Source organism: Thermobia domestica, chromosome 18 (assembly GCF_964235325.1).
Source record: "Thermobia domestica chromosome 18, izTheDome1.hap1.1, whole genome shotgun sequence".
NCBI lineage: Eukaryota > Metazoa > Arthropoda > Insecta > Zygentoma > Lepismatidae > Thermobia > Thermobia domestica.
Genome location: NC_137471.1, coordinates 48350500 through 48373842, shown reverse-complemented (window position 1 = coordinate 48373842; position 23343 = coordinate 48350500). Strand labels below are relative to the sequence as shown.

Below are 23343 nucleotides of genomic sequence, written 5' to 3'. Positions count from 1 at the left end.
GAAAATTTAATCAAGATTGGTCGGGTGGTTCAAGAGTTATTAAATCACAAATATAACTTTCATTTTTATCTTTATAGATTTTACTTCATGGATATGAAATATTAAACAAACAATTTTGGTTAACATACTAAATAAGTATAATATTTAAAAAAGACAAACATGCCAACACGTCATGTTAATTCTTAATGGGAAACAGTTATAGGAATTGTAACATAACTGCGGTTTTTAAAAGAGCTGAGTATTGCATTGACAGTGTTTATTTATTTATTTATTTATTTATTTATATGCTTAAAATTAATCGTTACCTGAACTTAATGACAATCGGATTCATGTTACAAAGTGAAGGACGGAAGGGAAAACGTCATTACTCAAAAAAGGTAGACATGGCAACTGTATTCTGTGCTGTGATTTTTTAATAGAATTTTCAGATACTTGAAAATGTTACTTCATCTATTTGTCACATTTTAAAAAAATTGAAGGCCGTAGGTGCTATAAATAATTCTCATTAAAGGAATGGCTTTCATATCCAACACAAATGCTTGCATTGAAGATAAATATTTCGAATGATTGACCAAGGGTGATATAAATATCCCCAATATCTCCCCTTTCTCATTTACGCAGTGGCGACGAGAAGGGACGACCGTCACCCCAATATTTTTTCTCGACCCAATATGTACAATCGGTGAATAATAATAATAATAATAATAATAATAATAATAATAATAATAATAATAATAATAATAATAATAATAATAATAATATTCAAAACAAAACAGGTGTGGCTGCTTCGCCTTCCCCAAACTTTTTCTTGCCTTGCCTAATATTACGAGTCAGGCGTCGCCACTGCATTTACGCCATTGCCTTCAATGTTATGGAGTTCATATTAAGAATGAATGAGAGAATGAATGCTAGTAATTTCAGTTGAATTCAAAAGTAATAGACTTAAAGCATGTTATCCATTATTTATATTATTTCCAAATATGTTTATCTTCTTTCAAGCCTTATAGAAAACGAAGAAAAGGTTTGATCATTTCATGAAGTTACAAGATAAATTGTCAGAAACTGACAGAAATTGCTGGGCCAGATGATTGCGGAGGTAGGTTTTGTTACTCGCCTTTACCTCTACTACATACTACTACCAAAAATAAAAATTGGACTCCACCAGGTGAATGGGACATACGTTCAGAGACAACTGTTACTGTGACAGTTACGATCCATCGTCACATAAAATCTTTGTGATAAAAAAAAAGAAAAGGGAGTGTTCATTCTTCAGTTTGCAACTGGTGCTTCTTGTAAGAGTTTTTTTTTAAGAAGAAGAAGAAGAAGGGATAGGCGGCAAGAATTGAGGATTCTCTTTTCTCTTTTCAGTTCCTTTGTACTTCTTATTCAATCTTCCCAATACGAAATCACAAGAACTTTGAGTCACGTTAGAGCGTGCTACCTGTCCATAACTGTATCAAGCGACAATGAGATTTCTTTCCCCCTTTTTTTTTATTTTCCCCTAACTTCTGGGAGAGAGCCTTCCAAAGAACTTACGTATTGTACTTACCTTTTGGTACATTGTCTTCAAGTACACAGTATTCTTTTCAGGGGGACAGAAAGATTTCAGGAGGATTGAAAAAAAAAAAGTAAGACAGAAGAAAGAACAAACCCTCCAAAGACGATATAAATTCAAAAAAGAAATAAGTTACGCCATAAGGCAACTAGCTTCCCTTTCTCAGAACACCTGCCCTCCACAGCTTTTACATTGTCCTCCAAAAGGCATATGTTTCACCAAGACGCACGCGCTCTGCTTGATGCCACCTATAAGAGATTTTCTTTGAAGGAATAGCTTATGCATGTATGTATGGTTAGATACCTGTATAGCTAGATAGATAGATAGATAGATCCTTATACAAAGTATTGGTTTCTCTATCGTATGCCTTTGCGCTATCGAAATTTCAATCTTTGCTGAATGCAGAAAGATACTACGCCGAAAAGAGGCAAAATGGTACAGAAACAGAAATAGACATTGATATTTCTAGTAACTGGTTTTATCTCAACTGAAAAGATATTTTTGGACGTCCCCAAGAGCTCCAATTTCTTATGTAGAATTAGAAACAAATCCTGCCTGTTGCCTGTTTTTGCCCTCCCCACTGGTCTAGTGGGCTAGCGCGTGCACGTCCCGGGTTCAATTCTCAGTAGAAGAGGACAAAACATTTAATTTCCACAATCATTCACTTTCTTTAATCATTCATTTTTTTTTAGCTTAAAGGAAAAGAATCGTTTAACGTTAAACTAAAATTTCGTTTCGTCCCTCTTTCTCACTTTTTTTCATCACACATCGGAGATTATATACCCAATTTCTGAAAAGTAGTCAAAATCGTTGACCCGTTATCGTAAGATTATTTAAGAGGCTCCATCACAGCGGAAAAATATCGCTAATTTTACAGTAATTATGTGATATCTTCAAAATAGATAAAAGATAATTGAAATGTTGAACAACAGCGCTCTAGACAATTTTACTTTAGATGAGATACTGTTATCACGACTCACTTATCTGCTTTCGATTTCCAGGCATTTAGAAAATCAGCATTTATTTTCGCGTTTCTAAATGGCTGCAAATGGAAAACTACTAGGTGACTCGTGATAGTGGTACCTCATGCAAAATAATATTGTCTAGAGCGCTCTTGTTCCACATTTCAATCATTTTTATCTATTTGAAGATATCACAAAATTACTGTAACATTAGCGGTATTTTATTTTCGCAGTGATTACGTCTCTTAAGGTTAAATTGTCATTTGGGGTGTCCGAGAAGAAATAAATTTTAATGGAGTTGAAAAATATGTTGCTTTTTGTCATTGATACTTTTAATTCTGCTTGATCAGATTGCTTATTTATTTTTATGTATGTAAAAATACAGTGGTAAGTAGCAAGCGGTGTTTGTCTCCCTTAACGGTGACACACATGCTTCTAACAGTGACACATAGACTCATAATATTGACATACTTTCTCTCAACAGTGACACAGGTACTCTTAACAGTGGCACAGATACTCCTTACAGCGATGCACATATCGTCGGTGAAGGGGCGAAGTGGCGTATCTTGATTTTTACGATTTTTCAGGAGAGCGATTTAAAGTTTTTTGTTGAACATAATACCTTCGTGTTCATTTGATTTTTATTATATAAATTTCAAATTTTGTAGAATAAGAGTATGATTATTGTTACATCTAAGGAAAAAGTTACGTGCTAAAAATGTTTTAATTTCTATTGGAAAACTCTGCTGGAATGTGCTGGAATCACTTACGCTCTTTCGCCTTTTCATTTTAAAGATGAAGATTAAAGTTACGCCCCACAAATAAATGTGAAAAATAAAATTGGTCTGGTATGTAGAGATATTTTTTCTAAAATTTCTCCGTTAATAAGAAGCATTTAATAATTATTATAATATAATAATATATTTTTACTATTATTATAACTTTTTATTATAATTGTTATTGTAGTAACTATTATAATAACTGTATTAAATTCACACTTTTATTTATTGGCGATTCATACAATCATATCTATTACCAGTGCTGCTGAACATAGTATTTGAAATAAATGAATAAACTACAGAAATGAATAATAGATAACGAAATTCAAGATATAGTAACACTAGTACAATTGTAACATGAAAACTGAGAAAAACTATATTACTGTAAAGTCTGTTACAATAGCAAATTTTAAAGAGTTTTTTTGAAAATAACTTTTAATGTGGAAGATTTTTGTAGAAAGACTCAAACTCGGAGTCTCTCACTAGAGGCGTATCTCCTTCACACAAAGATATTAAATCAGCATACTTCTATGGTGGAATCTTGGAGGGATATGAGTGAAGACACTTCGGAGTTTTGGTGAATATAACGTTCCTTGGTAGCGAGATGCTTCGATAAACAATATTTAAATGACTGTTTTTGAAATAAATCTTGTCAGGTTGATCCTCGTTCACCATTAGTTCTCGTATGTCTGTCCAGTCAATTCCTTCACCATTATCATCCTTCCTTACAGATAGGATCCTCAGATTAGAAACGACATCTCGGAAATCCAAGAAATCATTGTATCCAAGAGAATGCACAGTATATGGTTCAGCAGATCGTGCAAGTCTAAAAATTGGTAGTAGCTGTGCTGGAATGAAGACATTTCCAGCTGTTTTTAGTGCCGTCGAAATGGTTAAATGAACAGAGTCTCCTTCATTCTGTCCGTGGTACGATTCAAAGAAATTTAGAGTTATTACTCTGATATGCTGCGCCGTAGTAACAGTGTAGAGCATCATGGTTGCAACTATTGAATTTTTGTTCTGCCCTGTACAACCATCAGCAAACAAGTAAACTTCTTCAACTTGTTTTTCATCCAATTCACGAAGAAAATTGTGTAGGCAAGTGGAGATTTCGCATGCACCTCTGTGGCTTGCTTCTTCGTGCCAAACAAAACACTGACATTCCCTTGTCTTCAGATCATACACAGTCACAGATTGTATGTTGATAGTCGTCTTTTATAAAATAGTTTGCTTTCATTTGAAATTGGAAGATAAATGACTTGTTGCAAATCAAACACTGCAGCAACAGTCTTACATTGAAAGTCCGGTGAATATTTAGCTTCCATTTTCTTCCTTCTTACAGCATCCTTCTCGGCGATATGTTTTTGATATTTGTCAGCTAGTTCACTTTTCTTCTGTTCATCTCCTTCCAGAAAGTTGCTACACAGACTACATGTATCCTTTTTCGGTCGATGAAAAGAAAGGTTCATGCTTTTGAAGATTTTTCTGTGTGTCTGGTAAGTTGGCAAAGGAGTGATTTCATCTTTATGATCCTGAATGAACATTCTATACATTTTACTTTTTGTCAAATCTGAATGCAGATACCGTCTTTTCGTATCTTTCCTGCAGTAGTGAGATTCGACTTTTGGAAATCTTTCTGTGTTCTGTTATCATTTTCTCTATTAGTTTATCCCTTTCCAGTTGGCTCTGACGTCTTTCTCCTCTCTTTTCTTTCTCAATGATAACTGAGTCTCTTCTTTTAGCTAGAGCAGTTCGCACAGTTTTCTCTGATACTGAAATTGTGTTTAAAAACATGGTTTTACACACGGACACTTCTTCTTCCTTGTTTTGTAAAAAGTAATACTTTGTTTTTGATCTTCGAGATTCTTCATTTTGCGTAGTTTTGTGTTTAACGTCAGAAATATTTACATATCTGTTGATAAATGCTCGCTGAAGTTGAAGGTCACCACTCGCATAAAAGTCCTGACAAATTTTTTGTCTTTCCGCATCTGTGATTTTAAAGCATTCTTTACCAAACTTTTCACATTTTCCATCACATCTTGCTTTCACATTTCTTCCCTGAACTAACTTTTTTGTGTATGGGCTAACATACGATTCACCCTTGCTTCGCAAATCCTTGGCAATATTTCTCTTTCTCTTCCTACAACCTTTTTCTTCACTCAATAAATGCTCCTCTTCTCTGGGAGATCCTTCCATTTCGTAACTTTCTGGCTGTGGATCCACATTTACATCACCTCCGCATTTCTCTCTCACTTGTGTCTTCACATTACACGAATGTTCAAAGAGTTCATGCTGATTTTCATAATTCAATGGTTTGTCGAAATGTCTCCAGCACAACAACATACTGCACAACGGACATGCACTGAACACTTCCTTTTCACAACCTTGTACTTCACACTCCGCTTTATATGTTGGATCAAAGTAAGAGTCGTCCCCATCACAATATAGAATATCAGTGGGATTTAAACTTAAATTTTCGTTTACTTTCTTTCCTTGTATTAATTGTAACATATAAGGGAAACATAATCTTCAGAATTCTCACTTTCAGTGTCACCACTTGTTGCAGTTACATTTTTCCTCATTGACACTTCGGAACACTCTGTGTCTTTCACTATTCCACAATACCACTTTCTATCCGGTAACCAATACATTTTCACACGACAACCAACAATAATTTCCTTCCCTGAAACACACACCAATTCCTTATCTGCTACAACATTCAGTCCTCCAGTATCCCACTCTACTAGCACATCCATCTTGGTAACAACTTCCTCCAACAAAAGCCAGCTGCACAGTGCTATTATTCTATATTCTAAGTTAAGAAAACTGGAATACGATCATACATTAGTACAGAAAACTGAAGAAAACCACTACGTAAATTTTCTATTGTTGCTTTGATTGAATTGTTTTCTCACTTTTAAACAAAAGAAACCTTGGCGGATTGTCAACAAAGCTTGAAAAATGTTTTTTTCTCTCTTTCTGTGGCGACATTGCCGACAAAGACATTACTAATATAAGCTTACGCCCGTACGCGGTTTTATTTCTTAGCAGCTACTGAAGAAAAAAATGGCGAACGGGCTTATCTTACTTACACCCCTTCGCAGATTCTTTTTATATCGAAAATTTCAAGATACGCCAAGTGCTAGGTGCTTTATCTCCAGAACCAGTGGGAATTGAGCTACGAAATTTTGACAGGTAACAGAGGTGGTTAGTCCTATATGAATGGTAGTCATAACTCAAAAACGTAATTTTTCAAGTTACGCCACTTCGCCCCTTCACCGACGATATTACTAACAGTGATACAGATAAACCTAACAATGACACACATATTATTAACATGACACAATACTCTTAACAGTAACAGATACATATAACAGTAGTACAATATTTTAACAGTGACACAGATGCATATAACAGTGACACAATACTCTTAGCAGTGGCACAGATACTTATAACAGTGACGCAGCTACTCTTACAATGACACAGAAAATATAAAAGTGACACAATACTCTTAACAGTGACACAGGTACATATAGCAGTGACGCACATACTCTTAACAGTGACACAGATACATATAATAGTGACACAATACTCTTAACGGTGATACAGATACATACAGGAGTGATTCACACTTCTAAAGTGACGCAATATTCGTAATAGTGATACAGATACATATAACAGTGACACTTTGTACTTCTTGTACACTTCCAAAAAATCCAAAATTCTTCCTGATTTTCAAGCGTGTACAACAAGAATATCACCTCTGGCTTTCGGTGCGAGTGATTCCGGGTTGGATTCCCGGTGAGGACACTGAAAAGTGTAAAAGCTTTTTTTTAGGCCAGCTATTCTGAATGAGGTTTACCTTATTTACACCAGGCAAATGCTGGGATGATACCGCACACAATGATCCCAGCTCCCTTCCTTCCTTCCCCATTTCTTTCTTCCTTCCCAATTCCCCGAGTAGTGTGATCACCGAGGAACGTTATCCCTCATACGTGACGGGCTAACATGGTTATAAATGCCGAAAGCCCAGAACCCACATAGCACACTACGTCCCTGGGATGTCCCATTTTGATCCCAATCATCCCATTCGGTTCCCGGGATTATCAGGACAATAAGAAAACATCCCATGGATGTTCTGCATGGGACGTCCTGAAGATTTCCCATGTAGGATGTCCACGGGACGTCCCAGATGGGACAGGAGGTCCGAGGGAAAACCAATAGACATCCCTTCGTGGTCCCGTTGAATATCCCGTATCCCGGGATATTAGCGGACATCTGGATCTCCCGCGGAAATCCTGTGGATGTCCCGGGAGCACATTCGGATATCTCGGCATGTCCCGTCGTCCGTTGCGGGCTCAGTCTCGGACATCCCGTGGACGTACTTGTGCTATGTGGGAAAATAAATACCTAATCCTAATCCTCATAAGAATACAAATAAAATTGCCTAAAAAGCCAAGCTAAAAAGCTATTTATAAGCAAAAATTGTTCTGCATTATAAGGATACTCTACGTTTTTATGTATTATCCCTGTATGTACGCAGTTAATACCGTTAGATGATGTATTCATTCTCCGTAAAAATAGAAAACGCATTTGTACCGTTGCGTTGTTATGGTGATGTTTCTAAATGTACGCAAAGAAACCTTAATGAAAGTAATTATGGTCAAAGGTGAGGTAAAGAAGAAGAAGAAGAAGAAAAAGAATATGAAAAGGGCACACAAAAAAAACAACGAAAAACAAAAACACAACAATTCTAGAGTCATCATATAACATATCTTCATTAAAATATTTGAGCATGCAAACAATTTAACGTGTATAACCTTCACCCTTTTCTCACCTCGCCAGCAAAATACGAAAGCTTAAATAATGTATACACAAAGTATGGAGAAAAAAAAATACATCCGCTGCATGTACTTAAGTCATGTGATTTTTCTTATGGTGGATTTTATTATAATTCGACTTGTTTCATAACACGCGGAAATGTTACTTTGTTATTTCACTGGGTTTTTGTTTGTTTGAATGATTTCATTGCATCACAGAACTGCCATAAAGTTAGAAATTTTCTAATATATATATAATTTTAATATAAAAACTACAATTTCTATATTATGTTACTACTATTACTTGCCGTACATATATTTTTATTTTTTTCAACGTGATAACTATAATAAAAGTGAAATTCTTTTATATTTAATATAAAATAGAATTCATTTGCCCCTACTTATTTCGTCACTGAAAAAAAAAATGAAGTAGCTTTCTACTTAATGTAATTGTCTGGTCATTGAAGACCTTTCGGCAATAATATCGGCCTTTTCTTTTCGTATACTTTGTGAACTGGAAGTCACAGGAAAAAAAAAAAACAAAAAAAAAAAAAAAAAAAAAAAAACAGAAGTAGTAATTTGATTTGCTTATTTTAATGGACGATATCAAGAAATTTATTACTTCTAGTCCCGTTTGATCTGAAATCTTGATGAATTTAAATTGTAAAAATATTTTATTACTGAGGATGCAACGAATAAGGTCCCAGCATAACAATAGAAGTACATATTACATGAAAAAAAAGTAATGAAAGTCCATCATTGTTAATATAAATTCCTGTGACAGTCAGTGGCGGATTTAGAAGGTAAAAATTGGGTACGCCAGCCAGAACGTAGACTACGGTAGGCGTACCATGAGTTTACTATAAACTTTCAAAAATATCTAAATAATAGCTACAATTATTTTTGTTACTCAAAAATCTGGGGGACCTACGCACCCTTTCCACCGGCTAGATCCGCCACTGGTGATAGTTGAATATAAATTACAGTTCTAGCATTGACAGTGGTATTGTGTCGAAATTTTGCCATTGTTTTATTATTCATTTCATTATCCTTGTCACTGTCTAGTTTCTATCGCAGTATATATATATATATATATATATATATATATATATATTGTTCCACGATTATGCACCGAGGCGAAGTGAGATGGTGATGATAAAGAAGTGAGAAGCAATGGGAGAGAATCCTGCGGTGTTTGTCCACCTCAAAGTTTTGGTAGGGTAAAACCAGGGATTCCACGCACCAAAAGTGAGTGTTATACAACTGAACCGCATGCATATTGTATTAGCGTGCATATTTAACAATTACATCTGGTTAGGAAATGCTATCAAGTTTTTCTTGTCCATTTTTTTTCGGCCTCGGAATTTGAATGAGAATTTTTTTTCTCGATTTCTCAAAAACTATGCATGAGAATTAACCCGCAAGCATTTAATTTTCTTCAACTCGATGTCATCTATCGATTGATATATTTTTCATTTTTAGACAATTTCAGAGTTACACAAAATTTGAAAGTTTAAGAATTAATCATAATTTTGGGCTATATATGCTTGTATCTCGTTACCCATACTTGGTATCTCATTACCCATACCCTATACTTGTATCTCATTACCCGTGCTCTATACTTGTATTTCATTACACATACTCTATCCTTCTATCTCATTTCCCATACTCTATAATTCTATTTCATTACGTATATTCTACCCTTGTATCTCATTACCCGTACTCTATACTTGTATCTCATTATATATACTCTATCCTTCTATCTCATTTCCCATGCTCTATAATTCTATTTCATTACGTATATTCTACCATTCTATCTCATTACCCATACTCTATCATTGTATCTCATTATTCATACTCTATCTTATCTCACTATCCAATGTCAATGACCTATGTGTGTCTCATTACCCATACTCTATCCTTCTATTTCATTACCCATACTCTATTCTTGTATCTCATTACCCATACTCTATACTTGTATCTCGTTATCCATACTCTATCCTTCTATCTCATTACCCATACTCTATTCTTGTATTTCATTATCCAATATCCATGCCCTATATGTGTGTCGCATTACCCATACTCTATCCTTCTATTTCATTACCCATACTCTATCTTTGTGTCTCATTACTCATACTCTATCCTTATATATTATTATCCATACTCTATCCGTGTATCTCATTACCCATACTCTATCCTTGTATCTCACTATCCAATATCCATGCGCTATATACGTGTGTCATTATCCATACTCTATACTTGTGTGTCATTACCCATACCCTATACTTGCATCTCATTACTCGTACTCTATACTTGTATCTCATTACCTATACTTTATCCTTGTATCTCATTACCCATACTCTACTCTTGTATCTTATAACCCATTCTATATACTTGTATGTCATTACCCATATTGTGTGGTGCCATCGTGATAATATCATAACGAAAACCTTGATAAGGAAAAACCTCGATATCAGTTTCACCTTAGCAGGTAATTTGGTTTCTGTACAACATAAATTTTCAATTAGTTTAGTTTATCAAAAACTTCTTTAAATATGTCTCGTGTGTCCGTCCGTGAGATATAAAATCTCAAGAACTACTTAAAGGATTACCATCAATTCTGGCCGGGATGTAGAGGGCCAGAAGATAGATATCAAGTTCGTTGAAGAAGTTGATATTTAAACCGGAAGTAGTATAAATAAACCATTTCCGGTTTTAACGTTGATGACTATAGAGGGAGAAAGGTAATATAGATAGTGAGAAGATTGTTTCCTGCAATCAATTAAGCGTTCTAAGAATACTCGTACGCTTCATTTCCACCTTAAATCTCTACTGAAACCGGAAGTGGTAGAAATCCACTGCGAATTCCGGTTTCAATATTGATATACACGGAACAAAAGCTCTAAGAGATAGCGAGAAGCGATTTTATGGAATCATTTTAGTGTTCTAAGGATAGGTAGGTCTGCAATCTCCTCTCTTAACCTTTTATTCAAACCAGAAGTGACAGAAATAAACTACTTCCGGTTTTAATGTTTATCGCACTAGGGCAAAAACAGTGATAAATAATGAGAACTGGTTTTTAGCAATGAATTAAGCGTCCCAAGAATATATCCCTTCTCCACTGTACTTTCTCAACTAAAACCGGAAATGGTAGAAATATACTACCAATTCCGGTTTCAATATTAGTTGAGAAAGTAGCACGTCATACAAACGAAACTTATTCATGTGGTGTACACGTGACACAGTTACTTTTTCAGTTTACAGTTTTGTCCGTTTGTCTCCAGAACTACGTATGAGGATTTAAATACGATGAGATTTAATAGTTGGTATGTGTATTAGGGATGGCCCAGTTCCGATGGATCTTAAGAACCGGTTCCAGATCTGGATCCGAAAACCCGGTTCCAGAACCGGATCTTAAGAACCGGTTCCAGATCTGGATCTGAAACCCGGTTCCAGAACCGAATCTTAGGAACCGGTTCCAGACCTGGATCCGAAAGCCCCCAAAGACCCGTAAAGGAGGCATAAAGTTCACCTTCAAAAATAATGCAAAGAGGACCATGCGCTTGTGCCTTCGTCGCCCAGACCCGCTTGTGCCCCAGAAAAAAAATTTTGGTCCACCAGTGGGTGTTTAGCCAAATAAGTTGGCCAGTTTGCCTGTTTAACCAATGAGTTTGCCAGTTACCCAGTTTATTTAGCCAAATGAGGCAAGCTGCCGCCGCCTGGGCGCTTGCCTGTCGCTTCCACCATTTCATCTAGCATACTGTTCACAGCTTGCCAGCAGCTCGGGTTTAGCGTAGGAATGTTCACAATGTTTCGGTTCCAGCAGAACCGGTTCTGTTTTCAGAACCAGTTCCAGACCTGGATCTGAAGAACCGGTTCCAGACCTGGATCCGAAAAACCGGTTCCGGAACCGGATCTTCTAGAACCTTATCCGTTCAGACCCGAAAACCGGTTCCACCAGGAACCGGTTCTGGCCATCCCTAATGTGTATGTCTCACCTGTGTACAATGCCTCCTCCGCATTATAACTAATTATGTAGAATTATTCTGTTTTCTCTTTGCTAATTCTTGGATACAGTTGCTCACATTACTTCAAAGTGTCATTGGAACCTGATGTAACTTGAGGGAAAATCCAAGAGGATGTTCTTGGTATTCAATTCCTTAAGAGGCGTAATCATTGCGAAATTAAAATATCGCTAATTTTACAGCAATTATGTGATATCTTCAAATAGACAAAAGATAATTGAAATGTGGAACAAGAGCGCTCTAGACAATATTAGTTGTTGAGGTACCGTTATTACGAGTCACCTGGTAGCAGCCATTTAAAAACGCGAAAATAAATGTCGATTTTCTAAATGTCTGGAAATGGAAAGCAGATAAAAGTGAGCCGTGATAACGGCGTCACGTAAAATAATATTGTCTAGCGAGCTCTTGTTCCACTTTTCAATTATTTTTTTCTTTTATCTACGAGGTGTGGCAATTAAATAACGAGACTGCCCAAGTGCCCACCTCCTGTCGCCCAGGATCGTTGAGAGGGGGGAGATACCTAATGATGTGTTGTTGATCTTGAACCTTCATAAGCAGCCACTATTTGTTTCATGATTCTGAAAGCTTTTCTTTTCTTTGCAGGCTTGTATGAAGAGAACAGTGTTCTGTAATAGTGCCGAAATCATGGTGAACACTGAATAGTAAAGTTGATCAGCACATTAACATCAAATTTCTGGTGAATTTTTTTTTAAAAAAAGAAAAAACCACCGACGAAATGTTGTGCAATGTTAAAAGAGGTATAAGGTGATAATGCTGTCACGTGCGCGAGTTTTCGAATGACACAAACGATTTCCAGAATTAGGGAGGAGGTTGAAGATGATGAACGACCCTGCCGCCCTTTGAGTTCAAGAACGGACGAAAATGTTCAAAAAATTAATGAACTTGTGCGGAAAGACAGACGTCTGAGCATTCGGATGATCGCAGACATGACGAACATTAACAAGGAGACAGTAAGACAAATTTTGCATGACAATTTAAACATGACAAAAGTTTGTGCAAAAATTGTCCCGAAAAACCTCTCTCAGGAGCAAAAAGACATTAGAAAGATCATTTGCTATGACGTCAAAGCAGAACCAGACTTGCTAACTCGTGTCATCACATGAGATGCAACATGGATTTTCCAGTATGACCCCGAGAGTAAGCGTCAATCCATGCACTGGAAGACTCCCACATCACCAAGAATGAAAAAAGCACGAATGAGCAAGTCGAAAGTGAAAGCAATGCTCATAGTTTTTTTTTTCGATATCAGGGGTATCATCATGACTGAATGGGTGCCTCAGGGTCAAACGGTGAATCAGACCTACTACAAAGAAGTCCTAATCAAGCTGAGGGAAAGAATAAGGAAGAAGAGACCGGATTTGTGGAAGAACGATGCATGGATCCTCCACCAAGACAATGCGCCTGCCCATAATGCCCTTTCTGTGAAGCAGTTTTTATCAGCCAAGCGCATTCCTATCCCTGACCATCCTCCGTATTCCCCAGACCTGGTTCCTGTGACTTTTATCTATTCCTAAAAGTGAAAAGTGCATTAAAGGGAACACATTTTCAGTCTGTGGAAGAGGTGAAACGAAAAACGGCAGAGTTGTTGAACAGGGTGACATCTGGATACTTACAGCATTGCTTTGAACAAGGAAGGCACGTATGCAGCGGTGTATAGACAAAGGAGGAGCGTATATTGAAGGGGATAACAGTCAATTGTAACTTTCTTTGCAATACATCACATTTATGACACCAGTCTCGTTATTTAATTACCACATTTCGTATTTGAATATATCACATAATTACTGTAAAATTAGCGGTATTTTAATTTCGCCGTGATGGGGCCTCTGTGAAATGAGTATGTCAGTTGAAAACTAGAAATCTTGTTGCTTCTTATAGAGAAATGTTGATTTTGCAACATCTTTGTTTTTCTGGAAACCTGCCCTTGATTTCAAATGTTTCTGACCTTTTCCTTCATTTCAATGTAAGATAATCCTTTAGGTACAAAATGTGCCGTGTCATATATATAGTTAACCTAAGTTTATCAGTTATTTATTTCCTTTCTCCAAGCGCTGTGAAGTAACTGGCAACATTTGATATGAGTTATATGGGTTGGAGTGCGATGATGTGTTGCCGGTGTGGAAACTCACCAAAGACAAGATGTCAGTCAATTGTAAGAACGCAGCAGGTGGCAAAGAGATGAGTGTATGTGTTAATTTGGCTGTCGTGTTATCATCACCAACATATAGCCACAACCTTTAACGTAAGAGATGCTGGTTACAGTTACGGTTTATCTGTTATTACGACATCTACTAACTCATATAAATAACAGACGTTTGTTGGCAGGATAAATTTCTTATTGGAATTATTCTGCAAGAGCTGGCGTGAAATGACGTTATGTGTTATTGTAGACCTGAAAATCTATTACTTTTCTTCTAATTCAATGACGTCATTGGCACCTTTTAGAGAGGCTCAATCCCCTAAGAATTGAAACTTCTTCATCCTCCATTCGATTCCTAATTGGCATCAAGAAATGGGAAGTTTATGGTGTTTAAAACTGAAAGTGGTTCCAGATGAATCACCTGGTGCCTAGTTATTTAAACATTATCTTTGTGTTTGTTTATCAAATGTACATCCACCGACAGAAGAAAATAAACATATTTGATATACAGGGTGACACCGAAATGAAATGGAATGAAATGAAATCTGTAAGTTTTACGTCCCACGGTTATGCCGGTTAGGCTAAAGGAGACGGTGATAATGAGAGATGAGTGAAAATGGTGGAATGAAGAAAGTGGGAGGAAACGGGAGTACCCCGAGAAAACCCACGAGCACGGTGTTTGTCCACCACAAAGTTCACTTGGTGGGGGCTGGGATCGAACCCGGGACCCCAAGCACCAGAGGTGAACGCTCTACCACTGAGCCACCGTGCCCCCCCAGGGTGACACCGAGCCGACTGACACATTTCAAACTTGAATATTGCACAGACATATAACATATTAGTTGGCGGAATAGGAACCGAAAGAGGAAAGAATGCCACGTTATATGGTCAGTCGCAATGGAGCATAGGAGACCAGAACATCGTGTTACCTCAGTTCATAGTTATTACGAAACTAAATCTGTGCCAGAAAGTGCGAAACTTCAATGTTGGTCGACGTGGTAAGGTTCCGTCTCAGAATAACATATTGGCTTGAGTAAAGAACTTGGAAGAGACTAGTAGTGTGTCGGATGTGAAACATGGCGCTCCAAGAACAGTGCGAACTCCTGAGAACGCGGAGAGTCCAACATTAAAGTTTTATCTAAGAAAACTTCTGCTACAGACTTAGTTTAGTATGACCTGAGGTAATTCGATGTTCTGATCTCCAATGCTCCACTGTGATCGACCATATAACGTGGCATTCTTTCCTCTTTCGGTTCCACCCTACCAATCAATATAAGTTGTTCGCCTGCACAATATTCAAGTTTGAAATATTCAGTCATCGCGGCGCCACCCTGTAAAAGCTGTACATAGAATATGCCTTTCTTGTTGAGGATTATTCACGTGAAAGTATTAAATATTGATGGGTGAATTGATTAATTTATTTTACAAAGGTCCAGTGATCAGGCCCGTAGCCATAACACTAAAGCCAAGGAGTTCGAGATAACTTTTGGAAAGGCTAACTTGAGTTTGCCATCATTTTTGAATGCTTATTTTCTCAACATATACGTATTTGTCTAGACAAACAGCTGAAAAATTCCGGAAAGGCGAAATGAAGATGGTTGCAGGGGGCTCAATATACACTGGAATGAATACAATCAACAACAACAATGAGAAAGAAAGTTGACCAAGGTTTATTTAAAGGTACCATCTCGTCATTCCCAGGTGGAACTGAGGATAAAACTCCTGGAAAAATTTGTTAAGATGGAACGGTCACCAGATTCGATTACGAAACAAGTGTACTTAAGCACTATACCTTGGCCGGTGAACGATGATTTCTGACAGCTTTGCACAAGGCCACGGCGAGCGAGCAAAAGACAGCAGGTCAACCAACCTTAAACTCAGAACCTGTCGCGTCTCCATGGTAACTACTGTACATTGCCAAACTTTCACTCACCCCCTCTCACCTTCAATGAGGAACCAGACGATTCTCCCCTTGTGCGAGAAGCACATGGCAACACCACACCACTCAGTCGTCCTCGCGAGCTGAGCTGTCAGAAATCATCGTTCGCCGGCCAGGGTATAGCTTATGCCATTCGGTTAGTCCCAATATGTAACCTGAATTGTTTGATACTTAATTTCAATAATAATTTGCAGTCATTAAATTTACCATTGTCTAGTTGTCATTCCAGTTACTTTACTTCATCTTTACTTGTTTGTAAGCAATTGTACCCGCTTTTTGTCACTCAATTTTGTATTATCAGACATGCCTGCAAGAGTGAATCATCAAAGTGCACCATTATTGATCTAGTTTCTGAAGGTCGAGAAAAATTGGTTAATAGAGTAATATTAAATCAGTTAAAAGCTTTTTTTTTAAATGTATAAAACTGTATATTCCATACAAGAAAACCATACTTTAAGTGAAACAGTGGCGGAGGGACTGCGGGAATTGTAGGTCACGATCATTTATTAAGCTCGAGTCTCTTCGCTAAGGTCATCTCACTATTATTATTATTATTTTGGTGAATACCTTAACGACAATGCAGAATACCAAAAATGTAGAAAGTAAACCAGGCACAGTGTTACCTACAAAACGCCATCACAATAAACTAAAGTCTGTGACAAACATCTTGGCATTTCAGCTGAACGAATAAAACGCAAGATCTAACACGACGTTGCCGAGTGCTAAGAGGTGTGGCTATGGCTAAGCAGACGAAGTACAGCGCGATCAGGTGGCAGAGGATAGACGTGGATGTGTACAAAATAAACGTGGCAATACCGCTGGCCTCTCATTTGCTAGCAGCATTTAAAGGAAACTTGGAGCGCCGCCTTCAAATGCCAAGGTGTTTGTCACGCCATTTCATAATAATTCGGGTGCACAGTTTATGACGTCATAAGTTTGCGACGTCAAACGCTTCGCAACGAAAGTTCCGCATTACGTACACCAAAAGTCTTGAAAACAATTAATAGTTCATATCAACGTTTTTATTTTATTTTATTTTATTTATGCTTTCAGAGTAGCAATTTGCGAAACAAATTTAAACTTGCGTCGTAATGTATAATTTTGGTATAGCACTTCCAGAAGTAATGGACATGAAAAATACCATTTATTTATTTATTTATTTTACTATTGTACGGGACATGAAAGAATAAAAGTGAACAATTTTTCGTATATACACACATGTGATAATGGAAAGCAAAGTAGGCTAAAAGTAATGACAATTATATTTAGAAAGCTAATAATTTCGTCATTCTACAAATTGGCTAAGATGGCAGCTGATTTTGAATGCTGAATCCATAATGTCGTCAAGAAAATGGAAATTGCCATTGTACACCCATCATGGGGTTCTTGATTTATGGCAATCATCATCATTATCACCATTTCTAACACCTCTCATTCGTTTTCCGCTCTACCTAATTCTCTCCATTCTCCTCTACACCCACATTTCGAAAGCTTCGAGGCGCTTTTCATAATTTTTTTGTGTAATGTTCATGTTTCTGCTCCGTATAGTGCAATACTCCACACCAAGCATTTTATGAGTCTTTTTCTCAACTCTTTATTCAAGGACCCACAAAACAGACTTTTCTTCCTCCCAAAGGCTTTCTTCGCCATTCCTATCCATGCTTTTATTTCGCACTTCATATCATCACTAACATGGAAAACTAGCATCATCACCTGTTCTATTTTCTTCCCTTCTATTTCTACATTCGACACCCGACCTCTTCGTTCTAATCATCATGGGTTTTGTCTTTCTAACATTTTCATCTCATATTCTTCACAACCCTTCTTCAAGTTTTCTAAAATCTCATTGAGTTTCTTTTCAGATTCCGTAATAGACACCGCATCATCTACAAACGGTATATACACTAATCCTTCCAGCTTCTACCGAAATACTGTCTTGATTATGTAAACTCGTTTTCACTATTTGTTCTAGATAGTAGATATATGTTGGTGAAAGAAAGTATGCCTATCCCTGTCGAATTCCCCTTCTAATTGCACTCTCCTATGCCATCCCCCCTCACCCCGTTGGCAACATACTCTAACACTTAAGGATTCATATTGTAGTCAAGTGTTGCCAAGATTCACTTCATTTTTTCAGTTTTTCAGTCAACAAATCTACGGTCATTCTCCAGTAATATGCGGTGTTGTTGATACATCGCAAGTGAGACATCGTTTTTTCCTGGGAGATTTTATCACAATTATATGCGAGATCAAAGGGGATCCTTCTATTATATAAGAAATACAATGTTTTGTTGTTTTCTCTTGCTGTTTTCGTCTAGGAAATAACTCGCTTCGATAATATATTATGATCATATGTGCATCGCGTTTGCGCAGTCGAATTTTTTTTTTCCATTGTACTTTTATGATTTTGTGTAGCAAACTGACTCGTTACCGCCTAAATTAAATGCATAATAGGATTTTGAAGATACCGCCTAGCTTACATCCTACATTTTTCACTAAAACCAAAAAATGGTTAAGTTGCCTCAAGAAAAAAAAAAACTTAAAAGTGGTTCTGGTATTTTGGGTGCATGCCAGTAAAACAATTTAGTGGGAAGCGTGAGATGAGAACCCACTTTTGTAGCCAACTTCCGTTTATCTTACGTTTAACTGAAACATACGTGAAAAAGCAACAAATATCGCAACGCTCCATCTTACAAAAGGATTGGCCTTTACCTCGGTGTATATATAACGACCTACCACAATATATGATCGACTGTTACACCTATAATTAACTACTTACTACATCAAAAAAGAGTTCCGTTGTGTGTGTGTTTTTTTTCACACTGTGTATATCCCGCGCACGCAGTTGCGTACATAATTTACATTAAAACAAGTTGAAATGAAAGAACATGAGATCAATATGATATTATGATACAAGTGGAAGCTCAGAAGTAGAACTAGGTATAAAAAAAGAGAATATTTAAATAGGAATATCTTCTGCTAAATACGGAATTAATTCTCTCCATTTTTGGGGAGGGAATTAATTCCTTATTGAGTCAAAACGAGATTATTTTTTAATCTCTTTACATCTCACACGTAAGTGCTGAATAATTGATATTAGGTAGGCACGCATGTTGTCAATAAAAAAGAAAAAAAAAGGGAATATCGAACGGTATTGAAGTTTCTTTGAAACTTCACAGTATGCACTATACAGTATATTTGGCTTTGACCTTTATCTGTGTTGAGCATTCGAAAAACACTATGATTATATTCATGATTCGTGACTTATTTAGAATTTTATTTTCAAATGGACTAGATTAAAGTTTTGTTCTCGAGTATCTGTCTTATGAATAGGCTTGATTATCATAGCTTCAATTTTAGGATCCATTAAAAGTTAGCTCTCTCACTTTAAATCATGAATGACTATCAAATTGATTGTTCAAAACTTAATTGTTTTAGCTCAAATTGACTCAAACGATTGTGTATATATATTAGACTTTGAACAAATATACCAAAAATTGATCAATAGATTGCGATTTTGGCTAATGATTAGTTTTTGTATCAGGGATCACGAAATTTTTGAACGGCTCTTTAATTGAGTTTTCCTGTTTTCCACGGAATAAGCACATCATACTGAGTTAATTGATAGTTTGGGTTTGATACACTATATGTAGTCCTCCAGATACAAAGCCTACAATAAAATTTTTGATTCAAAAATATTGAATCTTTTGATCCAAAAATTGAATAGTAGGGGAGCCAGCATTAAGTTAACACCCGCACGTTAAGTTGTAAATAACTTTCTAAGGGTGTTAGCTGAAACTTAGCTCAAACGAATGCAAAAGGTATATTTGAGATTTTCTTTGGCGGGGCTGTTAAGTTAATGGACCCCTTCAATTCCACTTACCTTTCAGTGAACTCTGAACAAAATAAGAAATGAATTGAGATTTGGAACACCATGTGTTATCTTGTTGTCACTTCATATTCTACTGAAGTGTTTGTTGTAACTGCTCTCTCTAACGAAAGGAGAAAACACTTTAAGGACTATGGACTTCAGCCGTCAAACAACCACTACACTTTTGAAGCAAAATATTGCTAAGTGTATTTTGGATAAGTGTATTCTACATTGACACATTAGAAATTAGTATTAAGTAAAACATTAGGAAGTAATATTAAATGTTAATTATGCCATTTAAAATGTTAATTATGCCATGTTAAATGTGATCCAGTATGAAAGTATTGGGGTTGAATTTTCAATCTCAAATAATGTTTCTTAAGCATTAAATAAGAAGTACAGAAACTTTTATCAACATTGCACTTTTTTTCACGACAGTTATTGATATTTGGCACGGGCATATTAAAAAAAATGTCAGGCGGTCCAGGATTAGCTTGCGACATGAAATACATAAAAATATGTGCATTTCACCTAAAGTTATGTAAAATGTACAAAATTTTCAAGTTTCGGAGAGCAGATTGAAACACCCTAAATACGCCCCTATTATCTGGGAACAAACAAACAGACATACCCACTAAAGAATTTTCATCTTAAATGTTGAGAGTGGTTTCCTCGATGGAATAGTGAACAATTTACAAATCCTATGTTACGAAGAGAAGAAAGCAGGATTGCCCCGTTACTCGTTCAAAACGAGATTTTCCCTAATCATCCTCTGCACGAAACTCTTGTGCTGTACATACATTTGCGTCTCATTGTATTACGATTCTTATCTTCCATAATCGAAATAACAGAACTGAAACGGAATTTCACTTATTTTCACTTCAAATTAATTTATAGGGTTATTACAAATGATTCATCAGGTTTTAAAGTCTTATAACTTCAAATATTTAATGCCTACCTATTTGTACTAATAACCAATCGGAAGAGCATACTTTAAAGTTTTGTTTGCGTCATTGCAGGTTCCGTTGTAACTCACCAGGTGGCAGGGTGATAACAGTTTACAAAATGGCGAATAATCAACAGAAAGCATTTTGTGTGATGGAATATGTGAAGACAGAATCTGGCCCCCAAGGTCTCCCGATCTTACAGTTTGTATTTTTTTTTTCTGCGGGGGTATGTGAAAGACAATGTGTATGTACCACCTTTGCTGACAACACTGGCTGAACTCAAGGATCGCATCAATGCTGCGCTAGCGAACATTGACAGGGACATGTCCGAACGTATATGGGCTGAGCTTGACTACAGCATAGATGTAGATGTGTGTCATGTAACACGAGGAGTGCAAATAGAACATTTGTAATGATGTGTAAGAAACTTGAAAATATGTTTTTCAAATGATGTATCAATTATTATTTTAATACTTTGTGAAGTACATTCATACAAAACCCAATGAATTATTTGTAATAACCCTGTATTTCGGAATTTGATTTAAAATCTACTATTTTTATTTAAAGAATCAAATAATTTAAATCTTGATTTAAATTAGACTGATTAAAATCAATCCATAATGTTCCCAAATCATCTTCGGCTATAAGTGTTTATGTTGTTTCTATTTGTGTGGGCTACCACATATGACATTCCTTCTGCCCAAAAATTAGACACACATTCCTTGGGCCCACTACCGTACTTGTTTAAGAGGAGAAAAGAAAGAAAGAAGAAAGAAAAACAAAGTAAAATATCCAGAAATATGTCGGTTAATAGATTAAAGAAAGAATGGTTAGCAATAAGCGTAAGAGGAAAAACAGAAGAAAAAATAAAAAAATAAAAAAGTAAATAAAAAATCTGTGGCAAAAGGAAAAGAACCCTTTATGAAAGTGAAGAATATGTCACTTGTGTGCAAATGGCTCGCACAGGAAAGTTGCTTTTAAAAATGTCTCGCACTAATATGCCAATTGCACATCAAAGAACTTAATTTATGACTTTCGATTATAACATTCATTTCTTCAATAATTGTTTTTAATATTTAGCTTTTCTTCTATGTGTTACTAGCATCTAGCAGGTTTTATGTAGACTAGCAAGAGAAAGAGAGAAAAGGAATTTTACTTTGTTGTATAAATTGTGATCAATTATTTTATGTTAATGAAGTCGAAAACTGTAAAAGGTAACTACGTGAATTAAAAAAGAAAGTATATATATATATATATATATATATATATATATATATATATATATATATATATATATATATATATATATATTCAGTGATGATATTCAGCCGATTCGTACCAGTATGTCGAACCGGTTATTAAAAATTTCGAGTTAGTAGAATCGTTTGTTATACCCAGACATAACAGTAAATTTACCCAGTTATACCCAGGAGCAGTAAATTATAGTTTAACTATCTTTGTTTCTGGAAATTCTTACTGCTACAAGGATCTCTCAGAACAAGGTATAAATGTTTATTTCTTAATCTCAAATGCTCAGATATCAAGAATGAGAACTGGGATCACATGAGTGTATTATACTTATGTGATCCCCATGTAGTGGTAAGGGTTTTTTATATTTGAAACGCATAATACCGGTACCATTTGTCAACAACTGTCGATTCATTGCTGGATTAAGGCCTTCCCAATAGTTTTTGACAAACATCTATTTCGGATAATTTGTCTCCAAGATATTCGCAGTGCTACCTAAATTTCATCACACAACCTGCCAAGACTCGAATCTGGGACCTCTACTTTTCATTTTGGCAATAAATGATCTTCCTGAGTGCTTTCAATTTTCTAGAAATCTACTCTTTGCTGATGGCCTTAAATTGTTCAACAGAATTAAAACAACTCAGGACTGTTTAGAACTTCAGAGTGACTTACAAAATCTTGAAATTTGGTGTAAAAACAATAAATTTAAGTCAAATGTTCGTAAATGCAGTTATTTAACATTTACTAGAAAAGAAAAATATATTCAATATGACTATTCATAATTAGGGGGAAAACTAAAAAAAGCTCGATTTTATAAGGGATTTGGGAGTTATTTTTGATTCAAAATTATCCTTTATTCAACATATTGAAACTATTTGCAAAGAAGCCTACAAAAATCTTGGATATATTTATCGAGTCAGTAAAGATTTCCAAAATGACCAAACTTTAATTGTGCTGTATTATGCATACGTCAGGTCGAAATTGGAATATTGTAGTACTATATGGAACCCTAATATACAGCAATACTCATCTT

The 23343-nt window shown here is 36.0% G+C and overlaps 1 protein-coding gene across 1 annotated transcript in view; it reads left to right on the top strand.

The window, feature by feature from the left end:
* Positions 1–22265, top strand: part of LOC145675822 (uncharacterized) — a 526764-nt gene extending 504499 nt beyond the window's left edge. The window contains exon 3 of the transcript XR_014129221.1: positions 21132–22265. The gene's annotated coding sequence lies outside the window, so the exon portion shown is untranslated. The remainder of the gene's footprint in view (positions 1–21131) is intronic.
* Positions 22266–23343: the final 1078 nt, after the last annotated feature.